The following is a 24,206-nucleotide window of genomic DNA, read 5'->3' on the forward strand; positions in this document are numbered from 1 at the left end:
CGCTGCCGCTCAGCTGGTTCGCGAGGCTCTGGCTATTTTCAAACAGCCAGGCTTCCCTGACGCAAACACACAGACACCCTAATGCCCGCCCCCTGCAGGCTAGCAGCCAATCAGACACTCACTCAGGCTAACTCCCTGCCCTCCCAGCAAACACACACTCGGATACTTACCAGTCCCAGGCAAACTCCTGCTGTGAGCTGCTCTGCTGTCCCCGCTGCTCCGCTGGTTCGCTGCCGCTCAGCTGGTTCGCGAGGCTCTGGCTATTTTCAAAAGTGACCTTTGGATCATGTCCTAGTTCATGTAGGACTGTGAGTCAGGATTTGACTGCAGGTTTCTAGAAGGAATTAGTCTCTCTCATCTGTAGCACCCGGATTATCACCCGCACTTTGCCATAAAGCCTTCAGCGTTAGGGAGTCAGCTGGGGCCCAAACCTACCATCTTCGCTCACTCTTACTCTGCGAGGAAGCCCATTGATAGGACTGCTCACCTAGGACACGCTGGGTTTAGTGTGCAGGGGCTGGGTGGTGCTGGTGGCCTTTGATGTCCAGGAGGTCAGACTAGAGGATCTGGTGGGGCCTTCTGGCCTTGACTTCTAATTCAAGTAGGCCAGATTGTTGCATCCCCTTACACAGCCAGTCGACCTGGTCTGAGGTCTGGGGCTAATGCGTGAAAATCCTGGTTTACCCTGAAAGGAGTGAGACCAAAGTGGAGCTGGCCAGAGGTCCAAGTCACCAGGCAAAAGGGGACCACTAGTGCACCCGCGTGGCTGGACTACAGAGAAGAAATCCAGCAACACCTCACCTAGCCACAAGGGGGCACACACGCTGGTGAGTCACTTTGCCACAGAATTTATTTTTTTTTAATTGAAGGCTTCATGAGAATTTCTTGTCAATGTACGTTATGTAGGAAGTTATTTAGTGGAAGCAAATCCTATAGGAAAAGGAGGAGATGGACCATGGGAAAAGTTTCCCCCCAAATCAGTCAGCCCTGCAAGGAACATAAGGCCTAGCTATGAAATAGGCAACAGTGCACATAGATATAAAAATGCCATCCCCTGACATGCCGTGTGGAATTGGAAAAGTAGTCATGACAAAGATATACTAGGAAGGCAGCAGTGTAGTTGTGACAAGGACAGAAAAGAAAACTTGTCAGGAAGAAACTAAGACCATGTTGCCTAGCAAACATCATGAAGGGTGTCTGTGGCCCAGAAGCAGATTGTAACGGGGTATACTAGAGAAGGTCAGAAGACCCCCTTCCAGGACACTGGAATGACCAAAGGCCCAGGAAATGGCCTGATTGCAGAAAAGAGTAAGCAGTCCCAGGGAATTAGGAGTTGGATGGGGAGGCCTGCGGTGGGAACCCAGGACACTATTCCTTTAAGGGCCCAGGGTGTAGGATGAGACAGGGCTCCACTCTCTTGGAGCCAGCTTGGAGCAGCTCCATGGAGGAGGACAGTATACAGACTGCCTTCTCCCTCAGAGCAGGGGAGATACTGGCAAGAGAAGGAGGCCAGAGCCAGAGGACTAAGCCCCAGGGAAAGACAGTTATGAGGAGCGACCCGGTGAAGGGCAGGCTACGGCAGGGGAAGAGCTCCGTGTGGACAGCAGAAGAGCCAGCAGAGATAAGTCTTAACTTTTGGATGGGCTTTATTGGTGGGGCTGTTTGGACCTGCCTGTGGGCACTAAACCAGCCCCAAGTGTAAGGAGCCCAGAAGAGGAAGAACAGAGGGAAGCTGCTGCAAAGGAAACTTTGGCCAGGAGGGACCACTCAGGAAGCGGCAACCTGTTATCCAGAAGATCCAGTAAAGCCCCTAATCCTAACCTATAACAAAGACACGATTATTCTGGAGAACTGGGACAGCCTTTCTGTTACTGATTGTTACAGGCTAGGAAATGACTGAGAGGACATTTGTACCTGTCAAGCTCTCATCCACCATGTGGTGATTCAGCAATCTACTAGGGTCCCAGAACCAGCGTAAAGCAGGTGCAATAAAATAGCAATGACATTTATGAGAGGATGACATGTTATAAGCATCTCATTGCTACGGCAGAGGAAGAAAAGTCTTCGGATGGTGGATTGTCTTCTGATAGCTATTTTCCAACACTTCGGTCTCTCTCCCGGCATGGAACTCCCATCTCAGCTCACACACAAACTGCTCACCGCATGCACAGCAGAATACCAGCGGCAAGCTAGATCACAGACCCACAGAGAAACCCGCATTTTGCTGGGCGTCGCCAGATGCTGACAATGATGGTAATGGAAGATAAAATGGCTTTCTTGCTGACAAGAATCACCATCCCGCAGAAGAAGACCTGATCACAGTCACAGTCAAGGAGGATAGAAATGTCATAGAGTGCACTTGGGACCATAGACAGGTTTCAGAGTAGCAGCCATGTTAGTCTGTATTCTTTTTGGGACCATAGAGACATTTAATATATTGTATATGTTTTGGACAACACAAGCTGTCAGCATGAAGAAAAAGCAAAAGGGGCTAATGTTTCCGGAATGTGCCTGGGGAATGAATGATCATCTCTTCTAGGTTCCCAGGCAACGTGAGAAATGTGAATGACATTCAACGTTGTTATTTTTGAAATGCCAGACAGACAATGATTCGGAGAGAGGAGATCCCTTTGCCCTACAAGACCTCAGCTGGTGGAAATCAGGGTATCTCCACCAAAGACATTGTCAATGGAGCTATGGTGATTGACACCTGCCCCTTTGCATCTATTGTGAGAGAAATGGCAGATTTGGGGAGAAGGGCCAAAGATCCCTGAAGTATGCTTCTTGGCAGCTGTGCAGGAGAGAGTTTGGCTGCTTCCCTTTGTAGGTGCAGCAGGAGAGAAAAAGAGAAATAGTTGGTGGGGTGGGGGAGGGGAAGAGCAATCCCAAGTGATTTTCGCTTCTGGAATGAGAGAGATGACAGACATTTAAATGTTTTACTACAGGGAAAATTTCTCTATGCCTCACTTGAAATGAGTTACTGGTGTTCTCTGCAGTTCCCCATATAGCTCAACTGGCTGCCTTGGCTCAATGAAAAATCTGCCAGCAGCTGACCTAATTGATTTAATGGAGTGTAATGAGATGGTAATAGGTGTATTTGTACCCACAGTAAGTGCAGTGATGCAGGTGTGAAAGGCAGGTTTCATTTATGCTCTTTGAGGTTTCTTTCTTTTGCAAAACACTGAATGGCCAGTATCCAATTTGACTGATTTTTTTTTTAACAAAGACATGAAAATTGATCTTTTGCTTTTCAGATGTGTAGTTCATAGGCTAGGGAATGCAAATGTAGGAAGTTATTGGGAGTTTAAATCTATATTCACCCATGACAGAGCTGGGTAAATAGTGGAGTAATATTATTCACAAACACATTCACACAATACAAATTGCAATTCAATCTAATCAGGTACATACTGTTTTCGATGATCCATTCTGAAAAGTCCTATGGTATTTAATAGAAAAGGTGGGTATATAGGTTGGTTTTTAAACAATCCAAGAGATCAGAATTTAGGAGAGGGCTATATCCCTGTTCTAAAATACAGTAGGTTGATTTTAAACAACCTACAAAAAGGCTTACACTGTTTATTAAATTCTATAAATTTTAGAATAATTTCTATAATCCCCGATTGGTTTCATCCTCATTAAATTCTATGGGACTTTTCTTTAAGAGAAAACTCGGGTGATGGTGTTTTGCTTGTATGCATTTTTAAGGAAGGAGCTTTTATTTGTGCAAATATGGGTATTTGTTCACAGAAACAGGTATTTGAACCTGAAATCGAGAAAGGAGAGGTGGCCTTGTGGTCAGATTGCTAGAGGGGGATGTGTATTAATTTAGATGCAATATATGAGCATAAAGGGTCAAAAGTGTTAACATGACCCAGTCACTGTCCAATATTAAACAGGTTTTAAGGAAGGTTTGGGGGATGGTATACAGAGACCTCAGCCTGCTTAGTACCATGGCAAACCCATTAGGAAAAATTCTTTTCACCTTTTAGTAAAGATTCAGAAAAGAAGGAAAAATAGCTAAGGCATCTGAAATGTAAAGAATTAAATAAGGCCTTCCTTTTAATAAGACCATCCCTTGTTTCCTTTCCCTCTAGCTGGAAAGTCTTTAGAAGGAAAACTCCTGTGTCTGACAATCTCTTAGAAGATATTAAAGATGGTGATAACTGTCCTTTGGCGAGGGGCAGGGGGGGAATGTTACTTGAAATGGGCAGGAGCTGTCATTTTTGCTGTTGTTAAAGTCCGATCCTGTTTCCTAGAAGACAAAAGGAGACAAACGCACACAAAGGGGAGAGAAGAGAACAGCAAAAACAGAAAATGCAGCTTCTGCCTCTGATATTGACTGTCGCTTGCAGCCTCACTGCTGGAAAAGCATAGGCTCAACACATGGTCTGATCAGCCACTGCGGGTCCATCTGTACTGTAATGCAAGCCCAGTTTTAGGTAGGGTGACTAGATGTCCCGATTTTATTGGGACAGTCCCGATATTTGGGAATTTTTCTTATATAGGTACCTATTACCCACCAGCCCCTGTCCTGATTTTTCATACTTTCTATCTGGTCACCCTAATTTTTGGAGAAAACGGGTTAGCAGACTCTGGGTTTGTTAACCTAGGTCTTGAGCATCTACACTCATTTGTAACTCCAGGTTAGGAATGATTGAACCGTGGGTCCCAACCTGGGGCTCTGGTATCTGCATTATGTGGGCCTGAGTCCAACCACCCATATCACAGACTTCTCTACACCCTCCCAAAATGTGGCTGCCCTAGCCCTTTGTTCATGGTGCAGTATGGGGAAACTTGACTGTCCAGAGGATAAAGAAAATCAGCCTGTGGGATTGTGGGATACTTTTGGTGGACTTCCAGAGCACAAGCCCAGTGGGTCTGCATCTACACTGCAAAGCAATAGGGCTTGAACCCTGGGTCCCAACTTGACTCAAGCTCAGACTCTCCACCCCCATGGGGTCCTGGGATCCTGAGATCTGGGTTAGTGTGATTTTTGTGTAGACAGAAGAGGGGTTAGACTAGAGCCTGAATTCAAATGCTGGGCTTACATTGCAGCATAGACATTGCCTCCAAGACATAGCAAACTTGTATCAGCTTCTGGCTGTTTATGGCACTCCTTGTAGCTACCTCCTTTGAGTCACAGGCTCACAACAATGTTGCAAAATATGCAGTCCTGGTTGGCTAAGCCAGATTTTTATTACAATAGGGAAGGAAAAAGAGACAGTGGGGAAGACAAAAAAAGTCTCACCTCCCACGTGGTATGTTGGATTTAGCCAAAGCCTCTGGAGGTGGCAAGGTCATCTCAGTCTTTCTATCTGGCCCTGTCTGCTCTGCACACCTTTCAGACGAAGATCCAAGGGTCCCAGGACACAGTGGGGGTGGGGGCCATGATGGAGACGCTCACTCCTTCCCTTTCTTTCAGTCAGCCAGCACTGCTGGTAGCCTTTGTCTGTCTGTATTTTTCCTCCCAAAGTCTTCCTTTTTAAAGAAGCCCAACAGGGAGTGATGTATGAAATAGCCCAACCCCCTCATTATTTTGTTCACTGAAGAGGCCTAATTTCCAACACACCAACTTGGTTTATTGATTTCTGGTCCTCTTGTTTACCACACATGATCCTAACATAGTCCTTGAGTTATATCAGGAGGCTTTTTGGTTTGGACTAACTCAGTCTGTTTCCCTTTCATACCTTTTCCCATCAACATTTGTTGCTATAGAGTTTTGCAACATTTTATGGACTCTCATCCACTTTTCACAGTTGAGCTCATAATTAGGGTAAATGTGTAGGCCCAGTTATCACAATGGACACCATCAATCTGGGTTCAAACCCCAGATCTTCCTGTTTGACCTTGCATAAATCATTTGATGCCTGTTTGTCTCGGTTCTCATCTGTCAAAGGATGGTAACAGAACTTCTGTTCTCCGATCCATGATATAGTTTAGACTGTGAGGTCTTTGGGTCAGGGTCTGATTTGCTGTGGATGTACAGAGCCAAGCACAAGGAAGCCCAGAACTCAGTCAGGGCCTCTGGATGATGAGGTAGTAATACCATACATTGTGAGTTTTACTGCTGAAGGTGGTTACCTAACTATGCAGCTACACTGTCTTTGGGTGTTTGGGAGCAATGGTGCTAGGAGGCAGAGAAAGAGTAGGGCAGTGTTTCCAACATAATAAAGGAGTTGGGCAGAAGGTGCTTTGCCTGGAGACATTTTGCACATAATCCAACCAACCCCAGAACAGGGAACAAGGTGTTTATGAAATGGCCAGACATTTGAAGAAGGGGGACAAGTGCCCAGGGATAACTGCACTATGTGATTCTACCCATGGAGAACCGTTTACAGACAACCGTAACTCTGGCTCCACTATGTCTGCAAAATCTGGTGGCTGAACAATGAGATTCAAAAAGTTCATGATCTGAACTGGAAAAGGGTCCAAGTCCAACAGTTTCACAATGAACAGCGTAAGCAGCTCTGAGATGCAGCACAATCCCAGTCTCATAGATTCATAGACTTTAAGGTCAGAAGGGACCATTATGATCGTCCAGTCCGACCTCCTGCACAACCCAGGCCACAGAATCTCACCCACCCACTCCTGCAATAAACCTCTCACCTCTGTCTGAGCTATTGAAGTCCTCAAATCACGGTTTAAAGACTTCAAGGTGCAGAGAATCCTCCAGCAAGTGACCTGTGCCACATGCTGCAGAGGAAGGCAAAAAATCCCCAGGGCCTCTTCCAATCTGCCCTGGGGGAAAATTCCTTCCCGACCCCAAATATGGCGATCAGCTAAACCCTAAGCATGTGGGCAAGACTCACCAGCCAAACACCCAGGAAATAATTCTCTATAGTAACTCAGATCCCACTCCATCTAACATCCCATCACAAGCCATTGGGCATATTTACTGCTAATAGTCAATTAAATGCCAAAGATCAATAGTCAATTAAATGCCAAATATCAATTTAAAGATCAATTAAATGCCAAAATTAGGCTATCTCATCATACCATCCCCTCCATAAATTTATCAAGCTTAGTCTTGAAGCCAGATATGTCTTTTACCCCCACTGCTCCTCTTGGAAGGCTGTTCCAGAACTTCACTCCTCTGATGGTTAGAAACCTTCATCTAATTTCAAGTCTAAACTTCCTGATGGCCAATTTATATCCATTCGTTCTTGTGTCCACATTGGTACAGAGCTTAAATAATTCCTCTCCCTCCCTAGTATTTATCCCTCTGATATATTTATAGAGAGCAATCATGTCTCCCCTCAGCCTTCTTTTGGTTAGGCTGAACAAGCCAAGCTCTTTGAGTCTCCTTTCATAAGACAGGTTTTCTATTCCTCAGATCATCCTAGTAGCCCTTCTATGTATCTATTCCAGTTTGAATTCATCTTTCTTAAACATGGGAGACCAGTATTCCAGATGAGGTCTCACCAGTGCCTTGTGTAATGGTACTAACACCTCCTTATCTCTACTGGAAATACCTTGCCTGATGCATCCCAAGACCGCATTAGCTTTTTTCACGGCCATATCACATTGGTGGCTCAAAGTCATCCTGTGATCAACCAATACTCCGAGGTACTTCTCCTCCTCTGTTACTTCCAACTGATGAGTCCCCAGCTGATAACAAAAATTCTTGGTTGGTAGGATTGGTATGTGGTCTTTGATTGGAGCAGGCTGGACCCCTGGGGAACTTTGCATAAATTGTTTAATCTTTGTCTATCTCAGGTTACCCATCTGTAAAATGGGATTGATAATGCTGTGACAAATCCCTTGCCATCTAGGATGACTTCACAGTTGTCACTATGGCTACCCCAGAAAATCATTACAGCAGCAGGGATTCAACTCAGATCCTCCTTATACAAAAGCACCTGGGATGGAGGAGAATCTCTCCCAGCTGCTTGTGCAGTATAAACTCTATGACACACTATTGTGTAATTTTAGTACTATCCATCTGGGGCTGCTGGTGCACATCAGAACTAGCCATTTCATTACAATCCTTACCTACCTCCCAAGGTTGTTAGATTTTAATAACTAATGTGTGCAAAGTGCATTGATACTCTGGTGTGAAAGTTGCTAAGTGCAAAGCACTTGAGAAATCTAATTGCTGGACAAAGCTGGATACTGAACTATGAAAAGCAATAAAACTCCACATGTAGGAATCACAAAGGCGGTAGCGTGGATGGCTGGTCTCTAACACGGTTGAATAAATCAAGTACTGTTTCAAGCCTTACTACTCTGTGCCAGTTTGCTGCCTTTCATGGCACCTGCACCAGCTCCTCTTTGTTAGATAGTTAGCACAGGAGCTAGTGAAAGAAGGACAGATGTAAACAGAGTGAAGATTTCAGAAATGACCTGATTTCTAATTAGACTTTGGAGCTGTCTCTTAAGGACTCATTCCACAGACTAAATCTCTTCTCCCAAGGATACTTCTTTCTTTCTTTCTTTCTTTCTTTCTTTCTTTCTTTCTTTTAACCTGGTGCCACTTACATGAAAAACTGAGCAACGGGAGCAATAAAGCAATGGGCTGTTAATTTATATGGTGCCTCAGTATGTCTAGTGTAGCTGCAGCCAGCTTCCACCAGCCTTTTGTGCAGTTAAATTAATATCTGCAACAGATACATAAAGACAACACTGTATTTGTAAATTGACAGATTCCACTGCCAGAAGAGAGCATTGGGATCATCTGGGCTGACCTTCTCTATAACACAAGCCAGAGAACTTCCCCCAAAATAATTCTGATAGGAAGTGGAACAGATTTTTAGAAAAAAACATCCAGTCTTTATTTAAAAATTGCTAGTGATGGAGAATCCACCACACCCTGGGTAAGCTGTTCCAATGGTTAAGTACCCTCACTGTTAAAATGTACACCTTATTTCCAGTCTGAATTTGTCTAGCTTCAGCTTCTAGGCATTAGATCTTGTTATACCTTTATGGGCTAGATTGGAGAGACCATTATTAAATATTTGTTCCCTATACAGGTACCGTGATCCTGTTACCCCTGACCTCTATTCTTTGTTAAGCTAAATATATTGTGCTCCTTGAGTCTTCGGACTATAAGATGGGCTTTCAAATCCATTAATCATTCTCGTGACTCTTCTCTGATCCCTCTCCAATTTATCAACATCCTTCTTGAGCTGTGGACACTAGAACTGGACAAAGTATTCCAGTAGGTATCCCACTATCAGTACAAATAGAGAGGGAATGTAATTGTTTTACAAAAACTCAAGTTTCCCCTGTTTATGCATCTAAAGATCACATTCACCATTTTGGCCTCAGCTTCACTGGAAGCTCATATTCAGTGATTATCCATCATGACTCCCAAGTTTTTTTCAGGGTCACTGCTTCCCAGGATAGAGTCCCCCATCCTGTTAGTATGGCCCTTCCTAGATGTATGACTTTACATTTAGTCATATTAAAATGTATATTGTTTGTGTGCGCCCAGCTTACCAAGTGATCCAGATCACTCTGTATTAGTGACCTGTCCTCCTCTTTATTAACCACTACCCACATCTTCGTGTTATTTGCAGAGTTTAACAAGTGATGAGAGTTTAAGCTTTCTTCCAGGTCACTGATGAAATGTTAAATTGCATGGGGCCAAGAACTGATCCCTGCAGGACCACATAGAAATGTACTTGCTCAGTGATGATTTCCTTGTTCACAGTTATTTTTGAGATCCGTCAGCCACCCAGTTTTTAATTCATTTAATGTGAACCATGTTAATTTTGTATCATTCTAGTTTTTTAATCAAAATATCATGTGGTATCAAGTCAAATGCATTACAGAAGTCTAAGTCTATTACAACAACACTATTAGCTTTATTAACCAAACCTGTAATATCTTTAAAAAAATCAAGTTAGTTTGACAGGATCTATTTACCATAAATCCATGTTGATTAGCATTAATTTTATTATCCACTTTTAACTCTTTATTAACAGAATCCTGTACAGTCCACTCCATTATCTTGCTTGAAATCAATATCAGACCAAGAGGCCTATAATTGCTCTTCTCTTCCTGTTTACTCCTTTTAAAATATTGGCTCATTAGCTTCTTACAGTCTCCTAGAGATTCCCCAGTGTTCTAAGAGTTACTGAACATCAGCATTAATAGTCCAACAAGCTCCTTGGCCAGTTCTTTTAAAACCCTTGGATGCAAGTTATCCAGACCTATGAAATTGAAAATATATAGTTTAGTAGCTGCTATGTAACATCCTCTGGGGTTTCTATTGGAATATAAAGTGTTTCAGCATCCTTATATGATATGAGTATATCATCTGTTTTTTCCCTAATACAGAACAGAAATGTCTATTGAACACTTCTGCCTTTTCTGCATTATTATTGGTAATTCTACCATTCCCATCTAATAATGGACCAATACCAAAGTTTGAATTCTTTTTATTGCTAACATACTTTAAACGTCCTTATTATCCTTAACTCTGCTGGCCATTGATTTCACCTTGTGTCCTTTTGCTTCCCTTATACATTTTCTGCAATTCCTATCTTCTGATTTATATTCATTGCTATCAACTTCCCCTTTCTTGTTTGCCATGTAGTTTTTTTTATAGCTGCCTTCTCTTCCCCTCTAAGCCACCTTGGTTTTTAACAAGGGTGGCCTTCTTTTTCAATTGTGGGATTGTGGCTTTTTCTTTCTCCATTGTGGGATTCCTTCCAGGGACCACATTTCCCACAGTTAAATGATCTGATAAATTTCTAAGGATGGGTTTTAAAGAGAAATAACAGCCAGCACTGTGATTCTGATCTCATTTACCATACGCTACAGCTGAAAGTTCACACACAGTAAAAAAAAATTGAAAAGAAAAAAAGATCCCTAATGTGCATGGAGCAAGGATCTGATGAGCACATTCTGGTGGACTGTATGAGTCCCTAGCTAGCATTAAATGGCAAATTCTCAATCTGATTAGCAAACTACTTCCTCTGCAATCAAGGGGAAGCTTCTGAGGGGCACCCATGGAAAGAACTGAGCACAAAGGTATTGGTGTGGGAGTGTGTGCTTTTGCTGGGGTTACTGTCCATTCTCTTCTTGGAGGCATTTCATATTTTAAAGTGAATGTTCGATAGGGGTGATGGTCTCACGTCCCAGCATAGCTGTAGCACAGAGGTTCTCAAACTGTGGTCCACGGACCACCAGTAGTCCACGAGCTCCATTCAGGTGGTCCACAGATAGTTCCCTCTAAGGTGCGCGCCTAGGTGGCCACATACTTAATTAGTGGAGCCGCACAGGCGTGGCTCCACTCAGTAGGTGCATGGACCCTGGAGAAGACGCACATGTAAGGTGAGATGGTGGCCTTGGGTGGAATAGAGGGTAGGTGGGGTGAGAAGAGGGGGTAGAGGGAGTTTGGGACATGCAGGGCTGCAGCAGCCAGAGAAAGAGGCGACTTTCCTCAACTCCAAGGCTGCAGCTGCCAGGGAGAGATGGCCCTCCTTCCCAGCCCCAACTTGGGGGCTGCCGTGGTGAGGGAGAGAGGGAGAGACTCCCCTCTTTCCCAGCCCCAGCTTGGGGGCTTCCCGGCAGGGAAGAGAGGGCACATCCATCACATTAGAAAGGTAAGACTACTGATATCAAAATATGAGCTTTGTGCCTTTATTTGTAGAACCAAAAAACGTTAATTATTATTGTTTTTTAATATAGCTCTTTTATCCAAAGCAGTTTACAGTAGTTAGCTAACGGTACAAACAACATTTGGAAAGATCATTAAGTGGTCTGCCGAGACCTTCAGCAATTTTCAAGTGGTCCGTGAAAAAACAAGTTTGAGAACCACAGCTGTAGCACATGCATTAATAGTGCAAGCTCCCCACACCCCATATCTGTGCCTCAGACCTTAACTGGAGAGACCACAGAGACCACATGTAACAGGGACTTTGGGGGAAGGAGGGCAATTTAGTCTGTGTAACAGCTGACATCATTGTCACCCCTGGGGATTGAGCCCACAAAGCAAAGCAGAACCTTCTGCAGTCTGAACTAAAGCCCCTTTTTCTCCTAGCTGGGGGCTGTGGCAGACTCATATCCTCAGCAGATTGGGCATAGAGCAGGAGCCACTGATCGGTTGGTTAAACATCCGTCCTTAGGTTCTCGCCTGGCAGTGCTCACAAGCGCCAATTGTGATATAAACAACAGCCTGCCAGGAAGGGTCTCTCTGCCTCAGGAACTTACCTGGCCCCCCATCACTGAGCACCTCCCAGTCTTCTAAATATATTTAACCTCACGACCCTGCTGTGAGGCAGGCCAGCGTGATTAGCCCTGGTTTACAGATGGGGAGAAATGAGTTCCAGAGAGGCTAAGCAACATGCCCAGTGTCACACAGGAAGTCAGTGGCAGAGCAGGGAACTGAGCCCATGTTTCCGAATCCCCAAGCAGACTGAGCCAACCAGTTCACAGCTACTTGGTAGCCTGCGTCTGACGTCAGCTGGCAACGACTTGCAGTTCCCATTCAGCTGTGCTGGATTCAAAGTGGCAACCTCCAGCCACAGTGAAAAGAACCTCATGCCTCATTACTAGTCCCCGGAGGCACAGTATCAACGTCCCACAGAGAGGGAAATCTGTCTGATTTGGCAGTTTGCAGGGATTTATTTACATCGCAGCTGCCACAAAATGAGGAATGACGGGGACTCGGGCACTGTAATATTTTGATTCTGTTATTCTAACAGTCGTAATCTTTAATGAGCAGTTTGCTTGATTTCTGCTTCTGTGAATCACCCCGAGCACATAACAGGGCCCATTTGCTGGAGGCGCAAGGTCTCCCCCGAAAGCAACCTTGGATTTACACAGCAGCATGGCCTTATGCACTGATTTGCTCCATCCCGGGGCTCTTTTCCCTTCTCTTCACTGTGCTGCACTGCAAGATTTTTTTTGCTGTAAAACCAGAATGCTGGGATACCCTGCGAGGGCCTGGAAGGCTTTTGAACTCGTTTCATTTGCAAGGTGAAGCTGTAGTTTAAGGAGATGGAACAATTTCAGCTGCAAGCAAGCGAGATGGAGAGAGAGGCCAGCCTATCTCCCTAACCTCTCTTCCTGGTGGTTTCCTCCTTTGGCTCTGAATGCCGCAAAGCAGGGTAGAGTACGGAGGGGATGGCTTTGTTTTTCATCTCTCCACTGAATTATTTCAATGCTACATACAAGCAAAGGGGAAGTATGATGGGGACGGAAGAGAATGTGGGTCTTTCTCTGGGAAGCTGGAGGTGAAAACAGGTATCTGGGCCTAAAAAGGCCCCAGCGACGCAAATTCTATATGGGCATTCAGAGATCTTCCAGCGCTCAGGAGGCATGGTGCAGATAAAGAAAGCTTCTTGGGGAGGGCTGTACTTAACCTGGTGCTTCTAATTCCACCTGGAAAAGTGGGATTCTAATGAGAGGGAGACAGGAGGGCAGGAGCCTCTGATGGAAACCGAGCAGAAGGGAGGGGAGAGGAACAGGAGGTCCATTTTACAAAACAACTGGCTGATTACTGGGTGCATGAGCCACCAGGCTCAAGGCAGAGTAATTTAGTCAGAGGAGTGGACTGAATTGCTGCTATCTGAGCTGGAGCTATCTCCCCAGCTTCTCCCAGGCCTGGAGTGGAAGGGTGCTAAACATAGGACTTGGGAGAGCTGAGTTCAACACCATGCTCTGCCACAGATTTCCTGGGTGATCTGGGGCAAGTCACTTACTCTCTCTCTCTCTGCCTCAGTTTCCTATGTGTAAAATGGGGATTACACTTCCCCAGCATGCAGCAGGAAGATAAATGCACTCAAGATTGTAAGGCACTCAGATACTATGGAGATGGAGGCCATATAAATTCCTAAGACAAGACTGAGACACTAAGCAACCAGACATTTAGTAGGTTTGCAGGCCTTAGTGAAGAGGAGAAGAGAAAGGTGACAGTAATAATACTGAGATCTTCTATAATAACATGTAATAGAGGCTGTAATAATAACACACAGCTCCTAAGGAGCACTTTTCAGCTGTAGATCTCAAAGCACTTTATCAGGGATTGTGTCTTTATCCCCATTTTACAGAACTGAGGCAGAGAGAGAGGCTGGGACTGCCCAAGGTCATCCAGCAGACCAGTGGTGGAGCTAGGGATAGAATCCAGGTCTCCTGACTCATAAACCAGTGCTCTGCCCACTGGACACACTGCTTCTTTTAAGTAGTCAGTGGGAGTTGTGCCCACCTATGCCAGGGCTGGATTTGGTAAATGACCTTAAAGATTTCTTCATTCAGAGCTCCCCATGTTTTACTATAGATCCAGGAAAGGTCTTAACAATTAACAGCATATCTACCTCTCCCCCCAGATTAGTGTCATCTGCAAATTTGCTGAGGGTGCAATCCGTCTCATCATCCAATTCATTAATGAAGATGTTGAACAAAAGACAACAGACAGACCCTAAGACAGACCCCTGGGGCACTCCGCTTGATACCGGCTGCCAACTAGACATCGAGATTTTATCAAGAGTGAGATCTATCAAACCCTGGAGGGATCTCCCTAGTAAGGTGATGGAAAATCCATCACTTGGTTGTTCACTTGAAAACTAGACTCCACAAGTCAATAGACCATCAGCTCTCAACCAGGAGCTCACCATCAGGAGTCAGGAGGTCATAGCTGTCCTTTCCTTCCTGTAGCTAAATGGGAGGAAAGGAGGTCCCAGTTACATGGGAAGGTGTGTGGTGGGGGATCCTGACCTGGAAAAGATTGAGAACCACTGGAGCCAAACAGCAGCAAATGAGCTGCTAAGCATGCAGATGGTATCCTCCCTGTTTATTTTCTGCACTCCTTGCCCCTCTGTATTGGGCTGGATCCAGAACTGTATGTGCTTCATGGAGATCTGACAGACCTCACCAGAAAGGTTTGCAGAACAGATGAAGCCCTGAAGTAGGTCAGCGAGTATCATCGACATGAAGCTTATGGAGCACTGGCAAATCCTTTAAACGTCTTCCTTTCTGTACATAAACTTTGTATGTATTTTGTATCGACTTCAAAACGTTAGCTTTCCTGCAGTATGCTAGTGATTGATGTTTTTACTTAAGGGAAATCAAAGTTGCTTGCTAGTTTCCTGTGTCAAGACTGCCACCAAGAGGGCAGAAGGAGAACAGGCCCTCTCCTAGAAGAAAGGGAGAGAAGGGTTTTAAGAAATGAGGTAGTCTCTTTGAGCAAGAGCAGAGGTTTGCGATACGAGGTTATGAGCTGCCTTCGGTGTGGGCCAACTCCATGACAGCAGGGCCCCAAATGGCTGTATCTAAGAATTGCAGTGTGATTTACACATGCCTAACAAAACTGGCCACTGGGAGCTTCACAGTTGTCCCTGTGCTGCTTATCCAAACTTCCCAGCTGAAGTAGACAATGCAGCCCCCTGCTCCTAAATCACAGGACCTGTATTTCACAAACTTAAGAAGACCTTAGTCATATGTAGCCTAAGGGTATGTCTACACTACGAAATTAGGTCGAATTTATAGAAGTCGGTTTTGTAGAAAGCGTTTTTGTACAGTCGATTGTGTGTGTGAGTGTCCCCACACAAATGTTCTAAGCGCATGTAGTCAGCGGAGTGCGTCCACAGTACCGAGGCAACCGTCGACTTCTGGAGCATTGCATTGTGGGTGGCTATCCCACAGTTCCCGCAGTCTCCACCACCCATTTGAATTCTGGGTAGAAATTCCAGTGCCTGATGGGGATAAAACATTGTCGCTGGTGGTTCTGGGTACATATCGTCAGGCCCCCCCGTCCCTCCCTCTTTCCATGAAAGCAAGGGCAGACAATCGTTTTACACCTTTTTTCTTGAGTTACCTGTGCAAACGCCATACCATGGCAAGCATGGAGCCTGCCCAGCTAACCGTCACCAAACATCTCCTGCGTGCTGGCAGACGTGGTACTGCATTGCTACACAGCAGCAGTTTATTGCCTTTTGGCAGCAGACAGTGCAGTATGACTGGTAGCCGTCATCAACGTAGTCCTGGGTGCTCTTTTAACCAACCTCAATGGGATCAGGGGCACCTGGGCAAACATGGGAGTGACTCAGCCAGGTCATTTCCCTTTTAATTTTCATCTCATGACAATTCAGTCCTACCAGCAGTGCACTGTCTTTTAATCAGCAGCCAGAAGAAGATGATGGCCAACAGTCATACTGCACCGTCTTCAGCCGAGCAGCCCTCATAGTTGAGAAGCAAGTGGCAATAGCCCTGTGGAAGCTTGCAACGCCAGATAGCTACCGATCAGTCAGGAATCAATTTGGAGAGGGAAAATCTACTGTGGGGGTTGCTGTGATGCAATCAAAGATCTGCTGATATCAAGGGTAGTGACCCTGGGAAATGTGCAGGTCATAGTGGATGGCTTTGCTGCAATGGGATTCCCTAACTGTGGTGGGGCCATAGACGAAACACATATCCCTATCTTGGCATCAGAGCACCAAGCCGGTGAGTACATAAACTGCAAGGGGTACTTTTCAATAGTGCTGCAAGCACTGGTGGATCACAAGGGACATTTCACCAACATCAATGTGGGATGGCAGGGAAAGGTACATGACGCTTGCATCTTCAGGAACTCTGGTCTGTTTCAAAAGCTGCAGGAAGGGACTTTCTTCCCAGACCAGAAATTAACCATTGGGGATCTTGAAATGCCTATAGTTATCCTTGGGGACCTACCTACCACTTAATGCCATGGCTCATGAAGCCATACACAGGCAGCCTGAACAGTAGTCAGGAGCTGTTCAACTACAGGCTGAGCAAGTGCAGAATGGTGATAGAATCTGCATTTGGATGTTTAAAAGCGCGCTGGCGCAGTTTACTGACTCGGTTAGACCCCAGCGAAACAAATATTCCCACTGTTATTATTGCTTGCTGTGCACTCCACAATATCTGTGAGAGTAAGGGGGAGATGTTTATGGAGGGGTGGGAGATTGAGGCAGATCGCCTGGCTGCTGGTTATGCACAGCCAGACACCAAGGCAGTTAGAAGAGCACAGGAGGGCGCAGTGTGCATCAGAGAAGTTTTGAAAACCAGTTTCATGACTGGCCAGGCTACGGTGTGAAAATTCTGTTTGTTTCTCCTTGATGAAACTCCCGCCCCTTGGTTCACTCTACTTCCCTGTAAGCTAACCACCCTCCCCTCCTCCCTTCGATCACCACTTGCAGAGGCAATAAAGTCATTGTTGCTTCACATTCATGCATTCTTTATTAATTCATCACACAAATAGGGGGATAATTACCAAGGTAGCCCAGGAGGGGTGGTGGAGGAGAGAAGCACCAGGACGGGTGATGGAGGAGGGAAGGACAAGGCCACACAGCACTTTAAAAGTTTAAAACTTTAAAACTTATTGAATGCCAGCCTTCTGGGCAATCCTCTGGGGTGGAGTGGCTGGGTTGCCAGAGGCCTCCCTGAGCGCATTATTGGGTGTCTGGATGAGGAGGCTATGGAACTTGGGGAGGAGGGCCGTTGGTTACATAGGGGCTGTAGTGGTGGTCTTTGCTCCTGCTGCCTTTCCTGCAGCTCAACCATATGCTGGAGCATATTAATTCGATCCTCCAGCAGCCTCAGCATTGAATCCTGCCTCCTCTCATCATGCTGCAGCCACCTTTCAGCTTCAGCCCTCTCTTCAGCCTGCCACCTCTCCTCCCGGTCATTTTGTGCTTTCCTGCACTCTGTCATTGTCTGCCTCCACACATTTGTCTGTGCTCTGTCAGTGTGGGAGGACAGCATGAGCTCAGAGAACATTTCATTGTGAGTGCGTTTTTTTTTGCCTTCTAATCTTCGCTAGCCTCTGGGAAGGAGAAGATCCTGTGATCCTTGAAACACATGCAGCTGGTGGAGGGGAAAAAAAAGGGACAGTGGTATTTAAAAAGACACATTTTATAGAACAATGGGTACACTCTTTCACGGTAAACCTTTCTGTTAACTTTACATACATAGCACATGTGCTTTCATTCCAAGGTCGCATTCTGCCTGCCCCCAGCGCATGGCTAGCCCCTCCATCCTCCACCCTCCCCGTGGCTAACAGCGGGGAACATTTCTGTTCAGCCACAGGCAAAGAGCCCAGCAGGAACGGGCACCTCTGAATGTCCCCTTAAGAAAAGCACCCTATTTCAACCAGGTGACCATGAATGATATCACTCTTCTGAGGATAACACAGAGAGATAAAGAACGGATATTGTTTGAATGCCAGCAAACATACACTACAATGCTTTGTTCTACAATGATTCCCGAGTACGTGCTACTAGCATGAAGTGGTAAAGTATCCTACCATGGTGGATGGAATAAGTCTGCCCTCCCCAGAAACCTTTTGCAAAGGCTTTGGGAATACATCCAGGAGAGCCGTGAATGCCAGGGCAAATTAATCATTAAACATGCTTGCTTTTAAACCATGTATACTATTTTAATAGGTACACTCACCAGAGGTGCCTTCTCTGCCTGGCGGGTCCGGGAGGCAGCCTTGGGTGGGTTCGGCGGGTACTGGCTCCAGGTCCAGGGTAAGAAACAGTTCCTGGCTGTCGGGAAAACCAGTTTCTCCGCTTGCTTGCTGTGAGCTATCTACAGCCTCATCATCATCATCTTCCTCATTCCCAAAACCTGCTTCCGTGTTGTCTCCATCTCCATTGAAGGAGTCAAACAACACTGCTGGGGTGGTGGTGGCTGAATCCCCTAAAATGGCATGCTGCTCATCATAGAAGTGGCATGTTTTGGGCTCTGACCCGGAGCGGCCATTCGCCTCTCTGGTTTTCTGGTAGGCTTGCCTTGTTCCTTAAGTTTCATGTGGCACTGCTTTGGGTCCCTGTTATGGCCTCTGTCCTTCATGCCCTGGGAGATTTTGACAAATGTTTTGGCATTTTGAAAACTGGAACATAGTTCTGATAGCACGGATTCCTCTCCCCATACAGCGATCAGATCCCATACCTCCCGTTCGGTCCATGCTGGAGCTCTTTTGCGATTCTGGGACTCCATCATGGTCACCTCTGCTGATGAGCTCTGCATGGTCACCTGCAGCTTGCCACACTGGCCAAACAGGAAATTGAAATTCAAAAGTTTGCGGGCCTTTTCCTGTCTACCTGGCCAGTGCATCTGAGTTGAGAGTGCTGTCCAGAGCGGTCACAATGGAGCACTCTGGGATAGCTCATGGAGGCCAATACCATCTTATTGTGTCCACAGTACCCCAAATTCGACCCAGCAAGGCAGATTTCAGCACTAATCCCCTTATCAGGCATGGAGTAAGGAAATCGATTTTAAGAGCCCTTTAAGTCGAAAAAAAAGGCTTCATTGTGTGGACGGGTGCAGGGTTAAATCGATTTAACGCTGCTAAATTCAACCTCAACTCCTAGTGTAGACCAGGGCTAAGACACAGTTATATAGTCCCAATTCCGTCCGGTAGAAGGCAGTGGTGCTCATAACACAATGTCCAGTTTATGTCTCTGTTATCTGTCCTGTCAGGTGTTTTTAAACCATGGTATGGTGAAACTACAATGGACATTTCTAATTTGCAGCATTAGGAACTCAAATCTGCTAAATGTCAGACTGAAAGAAGTTGGATGGTGATAATATCCTGCAGACTCGAATAGCTGAGAAGTCAGAGAGCAAGCCGTGTGATCCTCTAACCATATAGTGGATATGTAAGTATGGAGAAATCCATATAAGGATGCTGGGAAATGGGACTGTGTGCGGTCTGGCATAGATGGAATGGGGCAGGGGCTTTAATGGGTATCTTAAGGGAAGCCAGGCTATGTGGGGGGTTGATGGAGTTGGGAGCTGTAGGGGACAGGGATGTGGTGTCAGACATATTGAGGAAACATAGTTCCATCAGCCAATCTTGACAAAACACCGCCTCGGTTGGCCCTGCATCTGGGGAACAGCCCTGGATGGATTTAATTTTGAAATTGCAACATTGCCCTAGAGCAAGATGCGCTGTGGGGGTGTGCATGGCGGGAGGGGGGAAGGACTGGAGTTTGTAGGTACTGGAGTTGTCTAAGTAAAGGAAAACAGTGCAACTTATCAAAATCAGAACATTTTAAAAACATTTCCTCTGCAGAAGTTGGTGGAGATTTCACTGGAAGAAGAAGAAAAGGGGACTCTGATGGAAGCAGATCTTGCAGCTTGCCTATTCAAAACTATAAAGGCAGGAAGTGATTGATGCTTCTGTGTAACTAACAATGGGCCAGACACTCACAGCTCCCATTGAAGTTGCATGTACTCATCGCTTCTCGGGATCTGGCCCACAGCTAGTTTCAGAGGAGCAAATCTTCAAGCATTGCTCCCATCCAGGAGAGAGGGTTGTGGCTGATAACTCCCGCATCCCCAGGATGTTGTCTCCCACAGATGCGCTGATGCTGCACTACTAATTAAGTGCTGTCCTTCCAGTGAGATGGTAAACCAAGTTCCCTTTTGCCCTTGTCCAGCCAGGGTTGTCCTGGTGGTAGCTAAAGATCTCAGCAGTATATTTTCCCCTGCCCAGCCAACATCCCCTCTTTGAGTAAAACAGATTTGAATGCCCATGACTGTCGTGACTGCTGAATGCAGAGTAGCTGCTCTGTCTGCCTAGGCAGATGATACAGCAGAAGCAATATATACAAAGCTCATAATTGCACAGGGATTCAGGAAACTTAGAATAAGAAACGAGCTACATTAAACACAAGTCTAGTCAATTTGGATGTGTTCCTCTTATTGGTCAGTGCATTTGCCCACATCTAGTTACAGATTGTTTAGATTAATAGACATCGCCTTCTCTTACTGGGCACAGATAGATTGTTATGATGCTTTGGACTGTATCTCTAGCAATGTCATTACAAGGCACACCAGGTGAGCACCTTGTGTCCTGGGGCAGTCACACTGTCACTCAAACATGTATAATCAGATAGGCAGCTCTGTCTGGCAGAGGATTGGCAGTCTGGGGACCTGATTCCCATTCTCCATTCTGCCAATAGCTCTTTCTGCTTCTTTGTGCCAGACATGTCCCCTCTCTGTGCCTCAGTTTCCCCAGCTGTAACATGGGGATGATATTTACCCAGTTTTATAAAGTGCTTTGAGATCCTTGGGTGGATGTGAATGAGACCATTGCTATTATTATTAGGGTGTCTAAGTGCCACTGTTAGTGTCTGTGGTCAGATGTTGGCTGGGTGTGTGTTCATTCAGTGTGATGTCCCAGATAGCGGAGATAGCAGACCTCGATTAAACTGCCCAATAAATCCACAGACTCAATTAGTAGCGAAGGCGCCCTGCCAGGTTTATTGCCGACGAAGTGCAGCAATAGCACCTGGCAGACTCTACAAGGATACACGACACGTATGCCTGTGACAATGGACGCAGTTCAGTGAATGGCAGGACTTTCTGTTCCCCCCCTCGGCTGGACAAAGACACTCCCTCTGAGTTACCACCTTTATACACCAATACAAACACGCTATGTACTGCCTCTGACATAGTTACTGCCTTCTGACATGACTAGTTATAACCCATCATCTTGTACATTTCGGTTCGATCAAAACATCTCTACGTACTGTCATCCTGACCTTATCTTTTAGGAGGGGTCAGTGTGTTTCTGTTATCCTTGGGGAATGTTTTTGTATCATCCTTGATATCGGAATGTGTTTGCACTCTGTGACTAGCCCTTCTTAGGAATGTGTATTTCTGCAATATCAGCCCTATTCTTGCCAGATTCTGTGAGCAGGTCCTGCCTCTTGCTCACAACCTGACTTTGCTTCATATCAGCAAAGTTTTGACCACTATTTTAGTTCTGGCCTCAGGCCTCATACCAGGCCTGTGATACAAGGGCTTATGTCTCAGGCTCTCTTCCTACTACATTCCCCATGGTTTGTCTTTTTATGGGGAGGATGTTTACTCAACAGCCCAGCAAAGCATAATGCATGGACTGAAGATGCCTCAGTGGGCTAAATACTGTTATGTGGTTACCTTACTTTGCCATTCACACTAGCATAAAGGAAGTCATGGGGTGAGGAATCTTGGGGGCCAGAGTAGATTCTCTCTGGTCCATGTTTTCTCAGCTTAACTTGGAAAAGGTATTTGATGCTGTGATGGTCAACAGCCAGGAGCTTGCTAGGCTGTGAAGGACACTGTCCCATTCTCACTGCATGGCATGTGGCCATTGAGGTCTCCAGGAGAAATGATGTGAAGAACCACCAAAGTTAAAGCGGGGGAAAGAAAAACGAGCCCTGGTAGAGCTATGAAACACTGAGCCTTTTTGCTGTTTTGTGTTTTCCATGCTCTGTGCTATTGCTAAGCCTTTTGAAATATTAAAGGTTGTAATATTTGTTTTAGTGAAATGATGTGTGTAGAGCGGTGAATTTTACATTTGTATGTGAACCAACAAGGGAAGCAATCCAAAGTCTCAGACATAAAATATCCCTTCAGATGAGAGAGAGGAGGATGGAGTGAGCAGCCAGGCTGTGTGTAAAGCTGCCTTTCCTTTCCGCAAAGGAATCTGGCTTGGCTCTGAGGAATGAAGGGTTAAAAGAACAAAAGATGTGAAGCTACATCTTCAGATCTTGGGTACTTAAACAGAGGCAGAGAGGAATCACCAGACTGGATCAGACCCAAGGTCCATCTAGGCTAGTACCCTGTCTCTGTCAGTGGTCAGAACCAGCTACTTCAGAAGAAACGTGCAAGATTCTGACAGGAGGCAGATGTGGATAATCTGCCCTTCACAAAGGTCACATCCTGGTCTTTAATAAAGTCAGGGTCCTAACTTCATATTTAGGTACCTAAATAAGTGGCTGGCTTTCCAGAGGTGCTAGATACCTTCAGCTCCCATTGAAGTCAATGCGATGGATCAGTGTCTTGGAAAATCAGCTTCAGTAGACCCTCAGCATTACTAACACCTCGAGAATGGAGGTTGTTCATAACTATGAACCAAACATTATGGTTGTTCTTTCAAAAGTTTACAACCAAACATTGACTTAACACAGCTTTGAAACTTTACTATGCTGAAGAAAAATGCTGATTTCCCTTTATTTTATTAGTAGTTTACATTTAGCACAGTACTGTACTGTATTTGCTGCTTTTTCTTCTTTTTCTTTTTATTTGCGTTTGTCCCTGCTGCTGCCTGTTTGTGTACTTCTGGTTCCAAAGGAGGTTTGTGGTTGATTGGTCCATTCGTAACTCTGGTGTTCATAACTCTGAGGTTTTGCTGTAGTTATGTAAAAGCCAACTATCAGTTACCCAAATTTGACAGTGTTCAGTCCTGATCTTGCATTATGAGCTGTGCAAAGTCCCACTGAAAACAGTAGGTTTAGGGACCTCCCCCCACTCCATCCCACCCCATGAGCATGGGCCTGATATCAGGAACAGACCTTGGAGAGAATGTAGCATCTGGCTAAACAATGGCTCAGGGACATGATAATGTGAAGGGTGTAAGTAACCACATATCTGAAAGGTGTACATGCAGTGATCTCCATGAAAACTAGATATCTGGGACTTTTAAAGCTCAATGCACCATGGTAGTTGTAGTGTTTCCCATTGTAAGTCCAGGAAACTCCACAAAACATTCAGGAAAGGTAATACCAAGGTGAAGTAAATATCCATTCCTTTGTTGATAGTGCCCATTGTACCAAAGGATAGAAAATCTGCACAGAGGGTTGAAGAAGGTGTAACCGGAGTGATGGGAGGGAAAGAGGAGTTAATGTGAAGGGGAATGTTAATGGTAAGAGGCCAAAGTCTCCATTGTCCTGCACCTTGTGCAGTCACGTACACCAGTGCATAGCAGGTATAAGTGACGACCAAGTCAGAAGGTAGAATTTTATACCCCCATTGCATGGATGTGAATGACTAGACAGGAGAATCAGGGCTTGTCTACACAGGAGATTATTCCAGTGACATCATTATAATGATACAAGTAGAGTAAAAAACTATAGTTGTAATGATATGACTTCTCCATGTGGACATTCTGATTCCAGAATAAGCATGACATTTTTCAGCTTAGCTTAAACCTCTTCCAAAGTGACATGAGCTAACCCAGAAAAAGGCTCTTTTATAGCAGAATTGGAGTGTCCGCATGAGGAGTTATACTGATGGAGCTGTAGTGTTTTAAATTCACACCCTACCTTATAGTAGTATTACTGCCAGGTGTGACCTGGTGCTGACTTCAAAGATCTATTGGTCTGTGCTATAAAGGGATTTGATGGAGACCAAGGTTTCCAAAAGTGACTTGTGGTTTGGCAGGGCTCCATTTTTGGGTGCCCAACTTGAGAAACCTTAAAGAGGCTGATTCTCAGCACAAGCAGTGCCCCTGCGCTCTA

This window comes from Dermochelys coriacea, chromosome 2 (assembly GCF_009764565.3).
Source record: "Dermochelys coriacea isolate rDerCor1 chromosome 2, rDerCor1.pri.v4, whole genome shotgun sequence".
In the NCBI taxonomy this organism is placed as follows: domain Eukaryota; kingdom Metazoa; phylum Chordata; order Testudines; family Dermochelyidae; genus Dermochelys; species Dermochelys coriacea.